The sequence below is a fragment of the Lontra canadensis genome, unplaced genomic scaffold (assembly GCF_010015895.1).
Source record: "Lontra canadensis isolate GAN:19392208 unplaced genomic scaffold, GSC_riverotter_1.0 scaffold34, whole genome shotgun sequence".
NCBI lineage: Eukaryota > Metazoa > Chordata > Mammalia > Carnivora > Mustelidae > Lontra > Lontra canadensis.
Window position 1 is genome coordinate 4,129,000 of NW_022631028.1, and position 20,429 is coordinate 4,149,428.

Sequence of the window (20,429 nt, forward strand, 5' to 3'; positions counted from 1 at the left end):
AAACGGATTTTAATGAAGCAGGAAAAGAAGGTAGTCACCAAACCCCTGCTGTGGGTTTGGGACTTGCAGAGAGTGTAGTTAACCTACTTGGGTTTAGATTTTAATTTCCAGTTTCTTAATTTAGGTTCAAGATTATTAAAGGATGGGACTCCTGGGTGGCTCAGTCAGTTAAATATCTGCCTTTGGCTCAGGTCATGATCCCAGGGTCCTGGGATCCAGTCTCCTGTTGGGCTCCCTGCTCAGTGGGGAGCCTGCTTCTCTCTCTGCCTGCCACTCCCATTGCTTGTGCTCTCTCTCTGACCAATAAATCAATAAAAACTTAAAAAAAAAAAAAAGATTGCTGGGGCACGTGGGTGGCTCAGTCATTGAGCGTCTGTCTTTGGCTCAGGTCACAATCCCAGCATCCTGGGATGGAGCCCCACATTGGGCTCCCTGCTCAGTGGGAAGCCTGCTTCTCCCTTTCCCACTCCCCCTGCTGTGTTCCCTCGCTCCCTGTGTCTCTCTCTGTCAAATAAATAAATAAAATCTTAAAAAAAAGAAGATTGTTAAAGGATATCTTATTAGATTAAGTGCTGCAAAAAAAAAAAAAATCAAGTTTGTTATATGATCCTTACCATCCACTCTATGGAAAGGTAAGCACATACACACTTACATATTGCATATCTGGATGATTTTCATACTCCTGAGCTGTATTAGTAATAGAAGAAATATAATTAATAATAGAAGGAATTTACATTGACGTTGGTCTAGTATAATTTCCTCACTATGTAAGAGGCTATTTAGAAGAAGACTGTGTTAGTCTGTTTTCCAGGAACAACATCTCACGCTACCTTCCCATTCTTTCTCAATGTGTAGACTGACCTCTAGTGTTCTTCCTTTAAGAATTAATAAATGTAGTCTTGTTGTGAGCGCTATCTGGGAGAAAGTAGAGATTTATAGACAAACCCCTTCAGAGGTGAATTCTGCAAATATCCGTTAACACATCTACCATGGGCTGATCCCTGAGGACAAAGCCCCGTCTTATTCTAGAACTCCTTCAAATGTCTCCAGTTATTTCATACAGCTTCTGTTAGAGACACATTATCAAACAGGACGAGCATATTATAGAACTCAGAATGTAAAACAAGGGTTGATATCTCACTACATAAAATGAAGAAAGAAAGGAAAACTGGCGGCATCCTGTTCACATATTTAAAATAGTTAAATCCTGAAATGTTTATTCTTGCAAACCATTCTGTTCAGAGATTGGTTCCTAACAAAAAGAGCTTCAAAGCTGTAAGTTGTAAAAGATACCAAACACTTAGGATAGTAGCTGGCAGTTTTTCATGAGAATGGTCTAATGCGATTTTTCTACCTTTTATTAGAGAAAATTGCGAACATTCACAGAAGGAGAATGGCACACTAGACCTCCGTTTGCCCATGGACCAGCTCAGCCATTAAGGAGATTCTACCAATCAAATCTCAACTGCACTTCCCTCTTCCACTCCAAACCCCTTCATATCCAGTCACATTTTAATCAGTTTCATTAACTGCTATATTTTGTGCATCAAAATCCATTTTTTCAGTGCTTAAAAACCTCCTGTGAAACACTATCTGATATTCCGAACTCTATTTGCCTGAAGGAAGAAAAATGAAGTTATAGCAGATTTGAGGGCAGTAAAAGTAAGGTGCTATAAAGGTGATATGAAAATTAGCCTGTAGGTCACGATTAACTATTACTCAAGCAAAAAAAAAAGTCATCAAAAGAAAGACAACTATAAAGCGAGAAAAGCAGACAGAGAAATGGAGAGAGGGAAAAGGAAGAGAAAAATGAAGGAATGAAGGGGGCCTTAAGATTGAACAGAAAATGTCATTCTTGCAGTCACCTCCTCCAAGAAGCCTTCCCTAATAGTTGGAATTAATTACCCTTTCCTCAGCTTGCTTTTTATTATTCCATTCTGCTTTGTTTTAAATAAAATGCTGCAAAGATCTGTTTTTCCCCAGAAAACATTTAGCTATGTATTTGTTGAGGGTTAGAATTATGCCTTCCTTTCTGTGTATTGACTTCTCCCCCCCGGATTATTCCAACAGTCTTCTGACTCCCTGAGTCTGTTCTTGACCTTTGCTATTTCTCAGATAGCAGTCAGAGGAATCCTGTTAAAACCTGACTTGGTTCACATCACTCCTTTATTCAAAACCCTAAAAGACTTGCCATTTCATTTAAAGTGCAGCTGAAGTCTTTACAAGGGCCTCAAGCCGTCCAGGCATCATCTACCTCAGGGCCTTTGCACAGCGTGCTTTCCCTGTCAGGAACATTCTTCCCCCAAATGTCTTTCTAATTCACTCACTGTTTTCAAGTTCTTGCTCAAATATTATCTTTCACTTCCTTGCTCTAGCTCTTCTTACCGTACCTATAACTGTACTCTTTTTTTTTTTTTTTTTTCCAAAGCAAGGATCACCAAATGGGTCTGTGTGCTCCATTGGGACATGGGCTTCATGCGCAGGATGTGTCTCCATTGCCTTGTGTAGAGCTTGTCCCTGAGTAGGATATTCTCAAGGTATTTGTGGGACAAATAATGGATGAATCATGTCCCACATGGTGTGTTGGAAATAGGAGGCACACTTAATAAATGAGCCAGTGAATGAATTCTGACCCAATTTTGTTCTGAATTCTGACCCAGATTTGTACCTGAGAAAACAGGGGAGAAATACTTAAAAAGTTAGGGCAATTGCAAGTAAATTTGATAACGAAGAACAAGGTAGTGGTTCATTAACTTTGGAAAGTGTAGCTGTGAGCCTGAAGTAGGAGTTCTGGAAATCAAGTGGCATGTCCTGCCCCCAATTCTGTTTCAGCACCAACTTGTCATCCTGAAAGTTGCATGCTAAGTTTTTTCTCCCACCTCTGGCACTGGTGCAAATCTTTTTTTTTTTTTTTTTAAGATTTTATTTATTTATTCATGAGAGACAAAGACCGAGAAAGAGAAGCAAAGGGGGAGGAGAAGCAAGGTCCCTGTGGAGCAGGGAGACTGATTAGGGACCAGATCCCAGGACCCTAGGATAAGGACCTGAGCCAAAGGCAGACGCTTAACTGATTGAGCCACCCAGGTGCCCTGTTGTAAATCTTTTGAAAAGAGAAGTTAGTAACCCCCATCCACCCCAAAGTTGGCATACCTGAAATTGGGTGTTTCAAAGCAGGCTTCTCTCCTACTAATTGTATTCTGTTTAATTGTTTCTCATGTTAAATGGTAGCATACACCCTTCTGAGGAAAAAAAAAAAGTTTTCCTCTTGGTCACCCTGCAGCAATATCCTTGGGAACAAAATAAGTGCAGAAATATCAAGGGAAAAGCACAAAGGCTCTTCTTAAGTGGGTGGTCAATATCACTTTAATTCTTCATTGTAATCCTCACAAACCCAAAGCCCTGTGAACTATTAAATTACTATGGGGATTTCCTCTGGGCTCCTTGCCCCAGCTGGTCTCAGGATGTTCTGGGCAACAGGCAGCTTGGGTAATGCTCTCTGAACACCTGTCACCTGCTTCATACCATAATCTAAATAGAATGTGAATACAAAAGGCCTATTATCAATTATGCAATGATCAGTTTGGCTCCAACTACACGTCTGTGTGGCCTGCTTTAGATAGAGCACGTTGTACATTCCCTTAGCAGGCACATCAAAACCCATGAAACAAGAAAGGGCATGAAGAGGTGGTTGCTAGCTCTACTTCCAGTTAAATAAGTCTGGGCATATGGAGATGATCAGTGGGTAGCGGCAGATGTTTGTGTAATGCAAAAGGCAGGGGCTGGGCAGACCAGTGTTATCCAAGCTCTGAAATGTGTGTGTGTGTGTGTGTGTGTGTGTGTGCATGCGCGCTTGTATTTTGAGGGTAGTTCTTTCTCTGCTGATGCGACCCCCAAATGATATTCACATTCTTAGTACGGAAACTCTGGCTTCTTGCCTTTGCTACCATCTTTATTCAGTGTGTGGCCAGTTCAGGGTAACTGGCTGTCCCCATTGCACAGGACTGAGAGGACATGGCACTTGCAGTGCTCAAACTGGGAAAATCCTGGATAAACTGGGAAAAGTGGTTCACCCTTTGTCCTAAGTGCTCCGTATTGGTTCACAAGGAGTCTATCTGCCATCCACCGGGATATACAAATGATTCCCAGGGGGCTCAAAATCAGTATTGAGGCTACTTGGAAAGCAAGACCACAGAAGGGATAAATAGGAAGCCAGTGGTAGTGCAGGGTTGGAGGTAATAGCTGGGGCTCCTCCAGAAACAGACGGTAACAGAGCGCACCCTCTGTAGAGAAATTTTAAAGCAATGATAAAACTGATTAGAAGTCAGTGTGCTTTTCATTATCAGCCTGCACCAGCCATTCTAAATGACGTCAGTGATAAAAGGCTCCTCCTGGGGGCGCCTGGGTGGCTCAGTGGGTTAAGCCTCTGCCTTCAGCTCCAGTCATGGTCTCAGGGTCCTGGGATGGAGCCCTTTCTACTCGGCAGGGAGACTGCTTCCCTGCCCCTCACCCCCTGACTGCCTCTCTGTCTACTTGTGATCTCTCTCTCTCTCTCAAATAAATATATAAAAACTTAAAAAAAAAAAAAAAAGGCTCCTCCTGGCTGGGGCAAATTACCCGCCCCCTGTACTTCCTACTTCGGAGTGTGTCCCTGTAATGGAGCGGAAGGTAATCCATGACCTGTGAATGTCCTTTTTTATCGAGAGCTTGCTGTGCTGAAGTTGAGCCCTTTCTATATTTTTCTCATTTAATGTTCTCACCAATTTGTAAGGAAGACACTTACTCTAGCCCTTTTGCAGATAAGGTATTAAGAAGTCAAGTCTCTTGTTTAAGGCCACACAGACAGTAAGCTGACAATCTGAATCCCAAGCCAAAGATAGGACGTCTCAGCCCTGGTACTCTGTTGCCTTTGCTCCTACATAAGGACAAGTCTGAAAGCCGCTTCCCTAATGGGCACACTGAAGTGGTGGGTAGGGTGGGAGGCCACCAGTGATTCTGGGATGAGCTGCTTAATAAATATTTGTTGAATAACTGAGTGGATGAATGAAGGAAAACATTGAGTGAAAACTGGTGCTATCTTACAATTACTAGACTCCAGAGAGCTTTGGGTTCAAGCAGGACAATTTTTTTTCCCCCCAGCCATTGGGGCTTGCCAGTCTTAAGAATTGAGAACATTGAAGACTGAGCTCGTCCCTGTCCCAGTTATTCTCCTTTTGGGGAAGATGCTTACACTAATGGATACCAAGTGTTTGTGGATGAGCTGCACCATGAAACACTAATGTAAGGATTTTATTTATTTATATAGAGTGCCGGCAAGGGGAGGGGCAAAGGGAGAGAGAAGCCGATGTCACTCTGGGTGTTGATCTCAGGACCCTGAGATCATGACCTGGGGTGAAATCAAGAGTTGGGTGCTTAACTGACTGAGCCGCTCAGGTGCCACAAGATTCTTCTAAAATTTAGCCAATCTTAGCTTGTAAGCCATGGAAAATGGAGGATCCAGGACTGAGGTGGATTCTCAAGGTCTAACGTAGGCACTGAGGCCATCATTAATGGGCCTCCCAAGTCCCACTGCCTTTGAAACTGACCTGATATGTAATGAGGGTGACACTCCCTGCTCTTCCTGGGATAGTCTAATTTGGAGACTTTTCCATGATTTTAAGAATGAGCTTCAAGCTAGAGGTTGCATGCTAATGTTCTATGGCCTATGTCTGATCAGTATATGCATTTGGTTTGGCCTATAGTGGTCCCAAAAATTTTTAAGTGATATTTTAAAGAATAAGAAGACTTTGTATAAAAACTTGGATTTTTGGCTTCTCCTCAAACAGTAGAAAAGCTAGCTCTACACCAGTCCAGCAGCACTGGCTGACTAGTCTTGCCTGACTCCTTTCAGCAAGGCATGGGTTGACAACTGCCATTTGAGTCTATCATTAACTCAACTCACTTCATTCGTTTAGGTCACCTATCTGTTCCCTTCTCTGGATCTGCACTGGCCAGTACAGTAGCCACTAACCACAAGGGGATAAAAAGTTTATATTTAAATTAACATTAATAAGATTTAAAATTTGGCTTCTCAGTTGCACTAACCATACTTCAAGTGCATCTCAGCCAGAGGTTAGTGACTGCCATATTGGGTGAGACAGATCACAATGTTTCCATTACCAAATGGAGTCTCTTGGGCAGAGCTGCTGTAGACATCACCTATTTCAGAGTTGTGGCTGGCCCACTAAACCCCCTCCCCACCCAATGGGTTTTACCCTGAAAATCCCATTATAGCAAGAGCAGAAGGGGGAGAAGAAGAAAGAGGAGGAGGAAGAATCATTTGTTGGGTGCTTACTCTCTGTCAAGCACTAGAATAAGAACATCCCACAAATTATCTAAATTAATTGCTTACACAGTCCTATGAGATAAGGGAGATAACTCCTCCTTATCTAAAGATGAAGAAACACAGGCTTAACAGTTAATTAAATTGCTGAAGCTCCCATCATTAATGTATGGTAGTCTAGGATCTAAATCAAGGTCTGTTTGGTCCTAGAACTCAGGCTCCTCATGATCATTCAATAAAGCAGAGTCTGTAGAAATGAATCCACAGCCCCATTAAGCAGTAAGCCCACTGGAAAGCCAGAGAGGGGATGGATATGGTGTCCTTGGTCCATTGGGATCTGCCTGAAGATTGCACCAAAATTATACAGTTAGATAACATATTCTTGGCCAACGCTAAGGGCCATTTCAGTGAGAAACAGGACATTGTCTATTTTCACAATGATGATTTTTTTTTTCATTTCTCTTTTTTTAAATTTTAAATTAAATTTAAATTAAATTTTTTAAAATTTAAATTCAACTAGCAACATCATTAGTATTTGATGTAATGTTCAATGATTCATTAGTTGCCTGAAACACCCAGTGCTCATCATTTACACGCCCTCCTTAATGCCCATGAGCCAGTTACCCCATCCCCCGACTGACCTCCCTACCCGCAACCCTCAGTTTGTTTCTCAGAGTCAAGACTCATGGTTGGTCGTCCTCTCTGATTTCTTCCCATTCAGTTTTTCCTCCCTTCCCCTATTGTCCTCGGCACTATTCCTTATATTCCACATATGAGTGAAAGCATGATAATTATTTTTCTCTGACTTATTCCACTTAGTGTAATACCCTACAGTTCCATCCATTTGTTTTAATTTTATTTTTAGAGAGAGAGAGCATGAGCGGGGATGGGTAAAGAGAGAGGGAAAGAGAGAATCCCAAGCAGGCTCCCTGCTGAGCACAGAGACCCACACAGGCCGGAGATCAAGAGATCACAAGATCACAAGATCACGACTTGATCCAGTATCTTGAGTCTGATGCCCAACTGACTGGGCCTCCCAGGTCCCCTTATTTTATTTCATTTCTGTGGCAATTACATTGTTGCTTCTTTTCCTTGACTGAGAATTCATAGCTGTCCATTATAACCTAATTTTAAATATTGAGCTACTCCATGGATCCATCAAGAAGAAATTTATCTTGACATTCAAATGAAATGACATTTCTTCCTTTTTAAGGGGGTTTATTGTTAAGTGTGTTGCTCCATTCTTATTAAGAAGTGTCATTTTCACAGACTGCACTAATTTAATAACAATGTAGGCCCAGAATGGACAAAAGAAAAACACTTCAGCTTTTGTCTATTACATGGTAACAGAAATCACTGATCCCTCGGAAAGAGGGGGGTGTTAGACTAATTAATTTCATTATGGGTAAGACTTTTGATATTATTTTCATGTCTCTAGGCAAAATAATTATGTACTAGGTGCACAAACATGTTTTTGTTGTTTCTGTGTATGCATTACAAATTCTTCTTGACGATTCTTTCTCCTGCTTTATATGTAACTTTGTACTCTCTGATGGTTCTTTTTCCACTAGCATTGTTTCCCATTTGCATGCTTTTAAATTATAATTTCTCTTTAAAGAATTCAACACATAAAATTAATCAAGAGTTACCATTAGCTGAAGAGTGAAAAAAATTTTAATCAGGTAGAATTACTTTTAAATGTAAAGGGGATATATTCATGTGGTTGGTGTCAACCTTTTTCTATATTCTACATTTGAAATTATTTTGTAGTTTCCTAAACTATAAACATTTATCAGAAACATTTTTAGGACAGGATTTGCTTCATCAGCTTTGCTTGCCAATAAAGAGGAATCAAGAAGAATGCTTTCATCTGGATGAATTTATGCATAGGATGTGGATGGTAAGTTCTTTTTTTTTTTTTTTTTTTTTGCAGGAGATTTCATCTATAGCCTAGAGGCAGGGGAAAAGCTTTTTACAGAAGTAGACAGAGAACTTGATTCATAAAATCCCGCATTTCAATTACAACCAACATGATGCTGGTTCTCTCACAAATGAAGTGACAGATATTGGTGATAATTTCTTTTTTTTTTTTTTTTTGATGAGTTTTAAAATATCTTTGCTTTACCATCCAGACTCATATTTGCCAACCATATCTCCCACCAGTTTAGGTAGCATTTTTTTCTTATTTTTTAGGAGGACAATACAGAACAGATGTTAATATTAAAATCTGGGAGGAAAATGATTTCTCAATGCAAATATACCCTCCCTTAGTAGTAAATGTTGGGCTGAAGAATTTATCTGCTCTGTTAATTAGCATTTGCCAAGTGCCCATGATGTGGTCCTCAGTGTGCTCTATGGCTACGCTTATCAAATTTAATGTGCATATGAATCACGTGGCACACTGTTCTCATGTGTAAGGGCTTATTTAGCCAGAGCGGCCCCACCTCGGTTGAACAGCCATTTTGTTGTTTATGCAGTAAAACTTAAACTGACCCTGCCTCCCCCACCCCGGGGGAACTTATTTAAAAGCAAGTCCGGGAAACCAGGCCCAGGTAACAAAGCCCAAATACAAGGGTGGGTCAGGTCAGGTGGAGATAACAGCCTGAATGCAGGGATGAGTCGGACCAGATGGAGACATCCAATCAGTAGGGTGCGCATACTGTCTCCCTAGCAACCAAGGAGTGTGGGCCCCGCCTTTTGGGCGCCAATTTGGACCAAGGTGATAGGCTAATGCAAATAGCTACTATGGGGTAAATAGTAGTTCAATTGGCCACCCGTGTGTGACCTAGCATGACTGTGCAGCTTTCTCTGTGTATTGCAATCTCATTGACCACCTGTGTGTGGCCAGGCTCAACCACATGGCCTTTGCTCTATAAAAGTTAGTCTGTGAGGCAGGGAGGGCTCGTACTCTCTGTAAGAGCCGTGGCCCCCGCCGGTCGGATGGATTCTCAATGCTTGGAGTGAAATAAAGCTTTGCTTGACCTTCGCTTTGTATCAGTCTCGCTCCTTTAATCACGGACCCATTATTGGGGGACCCAACACATGCAGATTCTGGTTCTGTGGATCTTGGAGACTCTCCATTTCTAAAAAGTTTCCAGGTGAAGCCAATGCTGATAGCCTAGGAATCACACACTCTGTAGCAAAACCCTTGGTGTCGAAATAGAGATGAACACAATAGAGCCCAGCCGTGGGCTCTTCAACCAATGGAAGAGAGCTGGCTAACTGAGGAGTAAAGAAGAGTGGGAAGGTTCTGCTCTAGGTTACGGAGATATTATCAACTTGGGCAAACCAAAGAAAACTGACATGGAAAAGCATAGGAGAACCACCAGAGGAAAACAGATACAGTCGGGGAGATAATGGGACAAAAGAAAAAAGGAGTGACAAGTGGTGTTGCCCATTTTTTTGATGGCTTAGCCCGAGGGTGGTCTGATCTCCCCTGTGGGGGTGGACTCCAACTCAGAGAGAAAATCCTGCAATGGACTGGCTTAAAAATCAGATGTCAGAGTTCAGGTTAGTACAGCAGCTGGAAAGTGAGGGAAGATAGAACGAAGGAGGAAAAGGGAAGGAAGATAAAGGAGAGAGATACAGAGAGGGTGTCCCAGATTTGGTAGGTAAACTCTGTTCCAGTCTGTGGTCAACCCCCAAGTCACCTAGGAAGAAGGAAGCCTTCCAGCAGCCCAGCTAAGGCTAAGAGAGCTGCAAGGACTGCAGCTTCTCCCGATGGGAGGGGAGAAAAAGGTTGCAGTTTGAGTTCCGCAAAGTTAACTTCCTGTTTATAAAAATAATCAGTATTTTTCAAAGGAACCTGACAGAATCCAGAGATGCTTTAATGTATTATCCTCAATACCTAGGATACAATACAGATTTTTCTTATAACATGAAGAAATAGGCAAATGTAACATATATTCAAGAAAAGAGAGTATCAAGACCAAACGAGATGAATGAGGTACTGGAAACAGCAGGATGAATATTTTAAAGCATCTCTTATAACTGTGTTTGAGGACACAAAGGAAAACACGCTAAGATTAAAAAAGGTAAGAATAACAGCGGCAAAATAATTAAAAAGAAACCCATAAAAAAAAGATCCAATGGAAATTCTAGAACTAAACAATATGTTATTTTAAAAATAAGGGTGCCTGGGTGGCTCAGTAGGTTAAATGTCTGACTTTGGCTCAGGACCTGATCTTGGGGTCCTGGGATTGAGTCCTACATCAGCCTCTCTCTCTCTATCTCAAATAAATAAATAAAATCTTTAAAAAAACAAAAGATAAAAGCTAGAAAATCCATTGGATGGTCTTAACAGCAGACTGAAGATGACAGAATAGTCAGCCAATGTGAAGACACACAGTATCCAACCTAAGAACGTTAAAAAATGAGCAGACTCTCAGGGATCTGTAGGACAATAGCTTAAGAAATAACATGTTTAGACTTGGGATCCCAGAAGGAGAGGAGTAAAAGAATAAAGCAGGAAAAAAAAATATCTGAGAAAATAGTGGCCCAACACTTTGCAAATTTGGTGAAAGACATACATTTTTCATGAATGTATGTCAAGGAACATAAATACAAGCCAACTACACTTAGGCCCTCCGTAGTCAAACTGCTGGTTATAATGGGAGACAGCATTGCTAGTGCCTGAAAGTACAGACTCTGAGTCAGAGAGGCCTGCCCAGAAGCCTGCATCTGCTGGTTGATGTCCATGCGACCTTAGGCAGATGACTCTAAAAGTACTGAGCAGATTTTTGGCTCACAGAGTACTTAAGAAGTTAAGAATCAACTGCACTGCTGGTAGGAAAGTGGCAAAGTGGTACAGCCACTATGGAAAACAGTATGAAGTTTCCTCAAAAAATGAAAAATAGAATTACCAGAGGATCCAGTGATTCCGCTACTGGGTATTGACCCAAAGTAAATGAAAACAACAATCCAAAAAGATATATATGTATCCCTGTGTTTACTATAGTATTATTTGCAAGAGCCACAATATGGAAGCAACCCAAGTGTTTATCCATAGAAGAATGGATAAAAAAGATGTGATATCTACTTAAACACACAGACACACAGACACACACATATGCATTCACACAGGAATATTAGTTATAAAGAATGAAATGAAATCATTGCCATAAATGATTCATAAAGGAATGAAATCTTGCCATCTCCAACAACATGGTTGGACTAGAGAGTATAACACTAAGTGAAATAATTCAAACAGAGAATGGTAAATAACATACCCTTTCACTCAAGTGTGAAATTTAACACAAAAAACAAACAAGCAAAAAAAAAAAAAAAAAAAAAAACCCAACCACAAAACAAAACCAAAAAACTCAGACTCTTAAAGACAAGAGAACAAACTGGTGGTTTCCAGAAGGGAGGTGGATGGGGGGATGGGGAAACATGTGAAGGGGATTAAGAGTACACTTATCATGAGGAGCACTGAGTAACGTACAGAATTGTTGAATCATTATATTGCACATCTGAAACTAATGTAACACTGTATGTTAATTATAATTCAATTAGAAAAAAATAATCATTAGTAGGATGTGGAAGAGAGAATGGGACTTTGGGGTTAAAAAAAAAAAAAAGGTAGAAATCCAGGAGAGATTGGTTTAACCTACATTTTTTGCTAACTCTGTATCCAAAGACTAATCCAGCATATATTTACTGACAAGGTACTGGTAGGTTCTCTCCTGCTGAAATTGGCACAAGTTATCCGGTAGTCAGCTGAAGATCACCAGGGCTCCATGAAAGTGACCTTATTTCATAATATATGTTCTCTCACACCAACCATGACTTGCTATGATCATCTCTCTTTGTGATGTAGCAAAACAAGAGTGGAGTGATGATATTTCTGAAACAATAATTGATGGTTCCCCCCCAGCCTTTCTTGCTCTGCTTTTGTCCTTGCTTTCTTTCATCTATCAAGTTGTAGTGAGGCCACTTGGGGATCGCTGATGCAGGGAAAGGACATGTTCTCTGGAAGGCAGAGAAAAAAAGTGGTTCCTTCCATGTTTTGAGATTTAAACACCTGGGTCTTGAGGGGAAGGGAAAGAATTCAGGGCCCAGTTTGCAGATTTGGGAGACCCCATGATCATTTAAGAGCAAGACTTTTGAACCTGCAGTCTATAAAATAATTTTGTGCTAAAGTGAAAAAGACTTTGAAGGGGAAAAAATGAAATCTTGGAAAGGGCAGATCTTGGCATGTCCTATCATCTCTACTGTTATCACCTTAAGTCTGAGCAATCATAATGTCTTGCTCAGATTATTGTGAGAGCTTCTCCCAACAGGGGTACCTGCTTCTGCTCTTGCCCTCCTCATCTCCCCCAGGCCAATCTGCTTTCAGCTAAACAAAGGGTTTCCTGTTGTAACCTATGCCAGATCAGGCCAATTTGCTCTGCTCATAGCTCAGCAACGGCTCCCATGGTATTCACAGTCAAAGCCAGGAAGACCTCTGCAAGGATTACAAGACTCTACACACATATCCTAGTCCCCTTCTGATGACATTTCTTTCCATTTACACTAGCCTTCCTCTTGTTGCTTGAATATGTAAGGCATACTACTATCTTTAGTACATTGTCATATTCTTCTCCCTGACAACCACAAGGCTCACCTCCTTCAGGTTCTTACTCAAATATCACATCCTCAGTAGGTCTGCCTTGAGACCCTCCATTCCCAACCTATTGCTCTTACTGTGTTTTGTTCTTTTTTGTTTGCACTTTTAGTATATATTTTACTATATGTTTTTAGTATATAGATAATTTACTTAGTCTTTTTTTTTTTTTTGCTATTATTATTATCTGCCTGCCCTTTTAGAATGATAGAAGGGATCTTTGTTTTGTTCACCTGTGTATCTGAAGAGCCTTGCACAGTGCCTGCCATTTGATAAAATCTCAAGAAATAATGACTGTCTCCTGAACCTCTTCACTTTCTTGTGCGGCGTGTGCCCTAGGGAGGGAAAGCAGGACAGGCAGGTAGGCTTGGGGGATGTATGAACAGATGTATGTCTTTTCCCAGCCAAGACATTGTATTAGCAGCATATCCTAGAGAAGAAATGCAGTTTCTAGGTTGGGAGTGTTTGATGTCTCTGCATGGAGTTTCTGTAAATACCTGTGAGCCCATGAAGGATTGAAGGGGCAGAGGGCTTGGAATGGTACCCAGAGAGTTTCCCATATGTGGAGCAGGGGTAGCAAAATGATTGTAGCAACAATGGGGAGAACTGCCAAGACCCAAAGGAAACTTCTAAATGCAATAAGGGGTAAGTTGTACATCAGCTGATGTCCGTTGGGCTGGAGGTTGGTTCATGATGGCCTTATTTTGTGTGCCTGGAGCCCTGACTTGGAGGCTAAACTTAGCTAGGACTGTTGCAAAGACCTCCTCCACATAGCTCCTTCACAAGGCTCATTATTTCATGGTAACTTCAGGCTCCAAGGGTGAGTGTTATAAGAGGAAGGATGTAGAGCAACCAGTCTCTTCAGGACTGGGCTCTGAGACAGGCACAGCCAAACTTTCACCAAAGTTTGGTGAAAGAATTCACCAAATTCTCATGGCCCACGCAGTCACAGAGCCCAGCCAAGCTCAAGGAGAGGAAGATTCTCCCTTCTTGACAGAAGAATTATCAAACATTTTTGGCAATCTTTGATTTTCCATCAAGTGAAATCAGCAAAATGTTATAAAAAATAAAATCCCAGTAAGTACTATGTCATGGAATGACATCAAACTTCCCCGATGCTACCAAGGCATGGGAAAAAATGCCATCTTCACAAGAAACATACATGTTAATTTCTTAACCAACAAGGAAGCCAAATATTTTGTTATTCAATGCTCTACTGTCATTCTTGACGAATGCCAGTGGGGCAGAAACAAAGTAGAATTAATCTGGATTCTGATAGAAATTGGGAAGAAAAAGATAAAGGAAAAAAGAATTGAGTGAAAAGTTACACAAGAAGGAGGATAGAATGATGCCATTTATTTCAAAGGAAAGAGAAACTGAGTTGTCGTTACAGAAAGAGGAGGAAGGCAGCTAACTCCTAGTAGAGGACAAACACTAGAAGGAAGCAGTAGAGATAGAAAAATAATGTCAAAGTCAATTGAGTGTGGGAAAAGAAGAAATCAGGGTGAATGTGTGCTTGAAGCAAAAGAACAAAAATAAGATCAAAGTTTGGTTCTGAAGATTTCAATAGAATTCAGAATTCTTCATTAGGAATTCAGAGGGTAGGGGAGAATAAATTACCGCAAAACATACAACTAATAACTTGAACGATGTTCCTTTCATTGCGTCCGAGTAGGAAAGAGGTTTGATTTTACAAGAGCCATTGTAATTATTATGTATCTATGCTTGAGAATGAACAACACAGAAGCACCTAGGCTTCCGATCCAACTTTGAACTACAGAAATGAAAGGACCAAATGTAAACAAACAACAACTCCCCCCCCCCCCCCCCCCCCACAAACCCAAATACTCCACCCATATTTTGTGCAGGTTCCCTTTAAAGTCTGTCCTCAGAGACTTTCACCCACTGTGAAAAAATGAGAAAAAAAATTCTATTTTCTCTCTGCCCTGTAGCAACAGAGTGACGGCTCCTGCATTTTCTTGTAGATGGAAGTGTTTTGTTTTCTGGTGCTCCTGAAAAGCATCGGAGCTGTGAAGTCTCAGAAAGTTGGGACAAAGGGACTTTCCCTCTAAAATGGCAGCTAACACACAGTAGGGCCGACACAATTCATCTAGGAGCAGCGGGGGTGGAGGCAGCTGCTGGAACAGCCTCAGAGAGGACCAACCATGAACACACAGGCAGTGAGACAGAAAATGCCTCCTGTTTTCAGAAGATCTCTGAAAAGACGACTCAAGTTGGGAAGATATATTCATTTCAGGAACAAGGCACTGCCTGAAATCATTAATGTATGTATTCCTATGTCCATAATTCCTTTCTCACCCCAATTTTCTCCCTTCCCCCACCGCAGTCCCCTGATATTTTCCCTCGGATCAATCTTTGATCTCAGTGTTTTAAAAACTTCTAAGAAGCTGGGTTTTTCCACCTTCAAATGAAGAGTTCGTGGCTTTTTGATATAAAGTAGAAAGCACTAGTGCTGTCTACTGCAATCCAAGCCCGTAGCATACAATCTGACATGTCAAAGGCAAGAGAAGAAAGAAAAGGCAGTGAATGCACATATGGAGGGAGGGGACTGGATGTCACAGCAACAGCATTGTGCCTTGGACACAAAAGGAGGATCTGGAGAAACCTGAAGGCCCCCAAACAAATCCGCATGCAAATGATTCACTAAGTAGCGATCTGCCCCCAAAGAGCTCACTGGGACTCTGGCCATTCCAGAAAGAATAAATTTCTCAGCTACAATATGTATTGGTCTCCAGTATTCTAGTTGGAGACTGGACTGTGGTTAAATCCAGATGGAAACTCACCAGTTTCGTGGTAGCAAAAACAGTTCTGTTTCATATGACTGATTCTTTGGGGGCAGACCTCCAAATGTGACAATGATGGCTTTTTTGAAAGACCCTGTTGTGAATCAGGCAGATGAATAAATCAGGCAAACATAAGGAATGGCCTTGTAAATAGAGCTTATGTACTGACAGAACCTTCTTCATAAAACACTCTATTTTCATAGGCATGAACTTATTCCATGACTCTTTATAAAGATTATCTTTGTAGAATTTACATAGTACATGTACTTCATTCTCATGACTATCATTTACTATAAGCAAGCAGGGTAAGGGGCGGGGAGGAATGTTAGACTAACAGGAGAAAATATGATATGAGGCTTCAAAGAATTAGAGAATGCTGATGTTGGGGAAAGGGGTGTTAGGGTTTATGTAGAACAATCTAATATTACTTAAGACGAGAAATGGTTATTTATTTTCCTAATGTCACATGTCTAATAAGTGTTGGAGCCAAGATTTGAATCTGGGTCTTCTGATTCCAAATCCAGTGCTCTTGGAGTATCTTAATATTTTAGCTCCCAAATTTATATGATATTGACTGCTTATATTCTATTAATTGGGCTATGTAACTATGAGATTCTACAATAGACCAACTCTGAAATCTTGGGGGTTCAGCAACCAAAATTTATGTGAAGCCAAGTGCAGGTTAGTGGGGACTTCCCCAGTCCAGGGAATCAGAGGACAAGACTCTCTTCAACTTGAACCACCTCCATATCACAGGAGGCTTTAGGTCACTTCATTAGTGGAAAAAGAATATGGATTATCACCCCAGTTCTTAAATGCCTCAGCCTGGAAGATTTATGTATTACTTCCCCTCACATTTCATTGGCTGGAACGAACTATAGGGCTTCGTCTAAATCAAATGGTTTCGGAAAGTACAATCCCCCCATGTGCCCAGGAAGAAGACAAGAATTGGGTGAATACTTTTAACCCCTTTCACACGTGCATATCTGGTTTTCAAGAAACACAAAATAAAGCATTATTACTAAGCGAAGTATGGAGATTTCCTGGGTGACTGGGAGGTAAGAATAACCCAATTACTCTTTCCACTAAATTCTTACTAACGTAGGAAGGCCTGGCAAGAAATACTGAGGGCTTATGAATTCATTTCTTTTAGTATAGGCATTCTAAATCCCCAAGTGTGACTTCACAAATATTACGACCTAAAATATTGGCTACCTGCTTTGTCCGTAACATTTTACAGACCACTACTCTATATTGCATCTCTCTTTCCAGAGCATTTTGTAGATTCCAGTTGGCCCCATATCACAGGGAGCAAATATTTGTGAAGCTGATCCACGGCTGCTCCAAAGCCAGGCCAGAGCCAAGCCCCAGAGAGCCTGTGCTTTGCTGGCATTGGCGGGTCCTACTGACATGGTCCAGGGAGCACCTGGAGATTTTCCAACTCTAGAAAACTGCAGAGGTTGACCATGGGCTATTAAAATGAGTCATCTGCTTCTTGGTTTCCTATTTGTAGTTTTTAAGGCAACATTTGTTGCCTTCCACCAAAGGGAACACCACAGGTTTGGTTTACCAAATACTAGAAAAATAGGAACCTAACCTCTCTGATACAAATGTTTTTTGAGTTCGTTGTAATATTGAAGACTTTTTCACACACACACACACACACACACACACACACACACACATTCACTCTCTCTCTCTCTCTCTCTCAACTTCTTTAGACTGGAGCTTTTCAATCCTCAATGTACAAACACCTGGGAATCTTGGTTAAATGCAGATTCTGATCTAGAAAGTCTGGGATGGGTCTTGCAGCTGTCTTTTCAACAGGCTCAAAGATGATGTCAACACTAAGGATCCCTCCAGGGGATCACCTGGGATTCCTTTTACTAGGTTCAGTGTGTCCATTCCCCACTGGTTATGTCTTCTGCTGTTAAGGTCTCTGAAGGAAAGCTCCTGGGCTATTGCTTATGTCTACCTATCCCCATTCTCAGCAACTGATACCCAGTGACTCACAGTTATGGAGAAACAGAAGTGGCACAAACCCTGGGTGTAATTTTGGCCTCAGAGCTCTTCAGCAGAGCGGCTTGAGGCTGAAGCTAGATTTCACCTGAAACTACATCCTATCCTATCCTGCTTCCTCTTCTTCCTTAAAGGTTTTCTTTACAGAGCACTGCCTCGAACAATCCCATCTTAGGCTCTCTTTCCAGGAAACCCACTAAAGGCCTTGGCAAGCCACGTTTTGAGAAGCCAGTTTAGAGTGTTCTAGAATTAGCTGAAACAAGGTGCTGGCTTGGGATCACACAGATTGTGTTTTAAAAATTTAACCAACACTTTTTCCGCTTTTTGGGTAGAAGCCGCCAAAACTGCTGTCACTGGTGGCTGGCCAATTAAAGATATCGTGGCAACTGAGAGCTTCCAAAGGCTCATGTTTATGGAGTGTGACTGGTGCTTCATGGATATTTAATGTTGTGGGTCCTTCCACCCCTTTCCATCTATGTTCAACACCTATGTGCTGGACTTGCATTTTTTATATCTGATGCAGGTCATATAATATTCATTTCTGATCTTGATTTTAGCTATCCTTTTTACTTGCTTCTTTCCTTTCTTTCCCATAGCAGGGTTGAATGGACTTAAATGATACAAGCACAATGAAGGACATTTAACATGGACAAATTATTTCATAACAAAGACGATGGCAAAAAAAAAAATGAGGTTATATCTGAAAATGGGATAGGGAGACAACCTGGGGATTAGAGAATGGAAGCATCTACCACCCTAAGAATAATGGACAAAGTAAGGGGATGCTTGTTTCCAGGATCCAGAGACCAACCTAGATTATGGTGGAGGTGATTTCCGAAGCAGGGGGCGGGGGTGCACCCTGGCATCTCCCTTTCTCCTATACTCTTTCTTGTCAGTGCCTAACATGGGCTAATAGAGCCAGAGTTCAGTAGGCAAGAGAGCCTGAAGAATGTAATTTGCAGAGACAGGTCCCTACAATACAAAGCAGAGCAAAAGAAGCATGGTAAATGTGGACCTACATGGTAACCCAGGTTACTGGCAGTGACAAGGTAAGGCCTACCGTACAGGGGAACCCAGGGGAACCTTAGCCTCTCTAGCTTGGAACCTAAATGTAGAACCACTAAGCTAAGAAGTCAATGAATAGAGCTAATGGTCTATTAGAATGATAGAATACTTATTTTAAAGTTAACTGAGTTCTGCTCTATGTATCAGAGTAAACCCAAAGACATCTAAGATTTTTATCATTCTGTGATTTACCTCCAAGTTTCTGGGTTGAAGAAAAACGTACCCGCAAAGACTAAAGGCGATTTTGATTTTGATTTTAAAGATTTTATTCATTTATTTGAGAGAGAGAGAGAGAGAGATGGAGATAGCAAGGGAGAGAGAGCACAGGTAGGGAGGAGAGGGAGAAGTGGTCTCCCCACTGAGCAAGGAGCCCAATGTGGGACTTAATTCCAGGACTCTGGGATCATGACCTGAGCCAAAGGCAGACACTTAATTGACTGAGCCACCCAGATGTCCCATCTAAGGGAGATTTTAAGATCTAATTCATATGTTCATTCATGGTGAACAATTTTAAAACGATAAGTAATCACTATTTTGAGAAGAGATCATTTAAAGAAACTAAATCCTAGTAGAAAGAAAAAGTTTGGTTAGATTTACTAAGAGAATAATTCCCATATTAGCTACTGTTAAAATATTTCTTGCATTTAATGCTTTTGTACTATCTGGCTAAGGAGAGAGGAGAGCAAATTTGTATTTGTGGTGAGAACGGCTTTACAGTAATGATTTCCTGAACATATCCTATGTATCAAGAGGTGTGCCAATTACTCTAGGGCAGAGCAACTCAACTACTACATTTTTGACATTTTGGGCTAGATGATTCCTTAAAGAGCGTTATCTTGTGCATTGTAAAATGGTTAACATCATCCCTGACCACAACCTATTTGATACACTTCACCCCCAGCTGGGACAATCAAAAAGTGTCTCCTGATATTGCACAATGCTCCCAACCCCCACTCTAGGAGTGGGTGGGCAAAGTTGAGCCCTGTTTAGAACCACTGCTCTAGAAGCATTGACCTATAATTACGCCCTGGGCACCAAAGCACAAAATGAGGGTCACCAAGGTTAAATGAACTTGCCCAACCTCCTGCAGGTAGTGAATGGCGCAAGCAGGATTTGAACCCAGATCCAACCCTTAACCTGCTACTTAATCTTAACATTGAGCTGCCTTCTTCTGTTTTACTCTTTTCTTCTAATTTTTCTGAGAATTAATTGCAAATATCTTTTTTAGTCTGGAGAAAATATCAGGAGAAGAAACAGTCGTTTTTGATCCGAATCTACAGCAAGCGATTAGTTGGATTTCTGATGCTATGGTGGTTTTACGCTGCTGAGAGTGCAGAAATTCGGAAGCATAAGAAGCCTGGGAGCTCATCTGCTTCAGAAAACGCTGTTGCGGACATGCAAACCCTTAACAACAGCATCCGACAGTACCTGGTTCATTTTAGCTGAAGATAAACAGTGTGCTGCAAAGCCTCCTTGTTTTCTGTGGGCTGTGGTTCTTGTTGAATCTCCTTTCTTGGTAATGTTGTACCACTGTAGTAAATGATCAATTTCAACTTCATGCAGCCAAGGTCAGGTGCGAGGGAACAACAGGCTCTCTACTAAACCATGTAGGAATGAT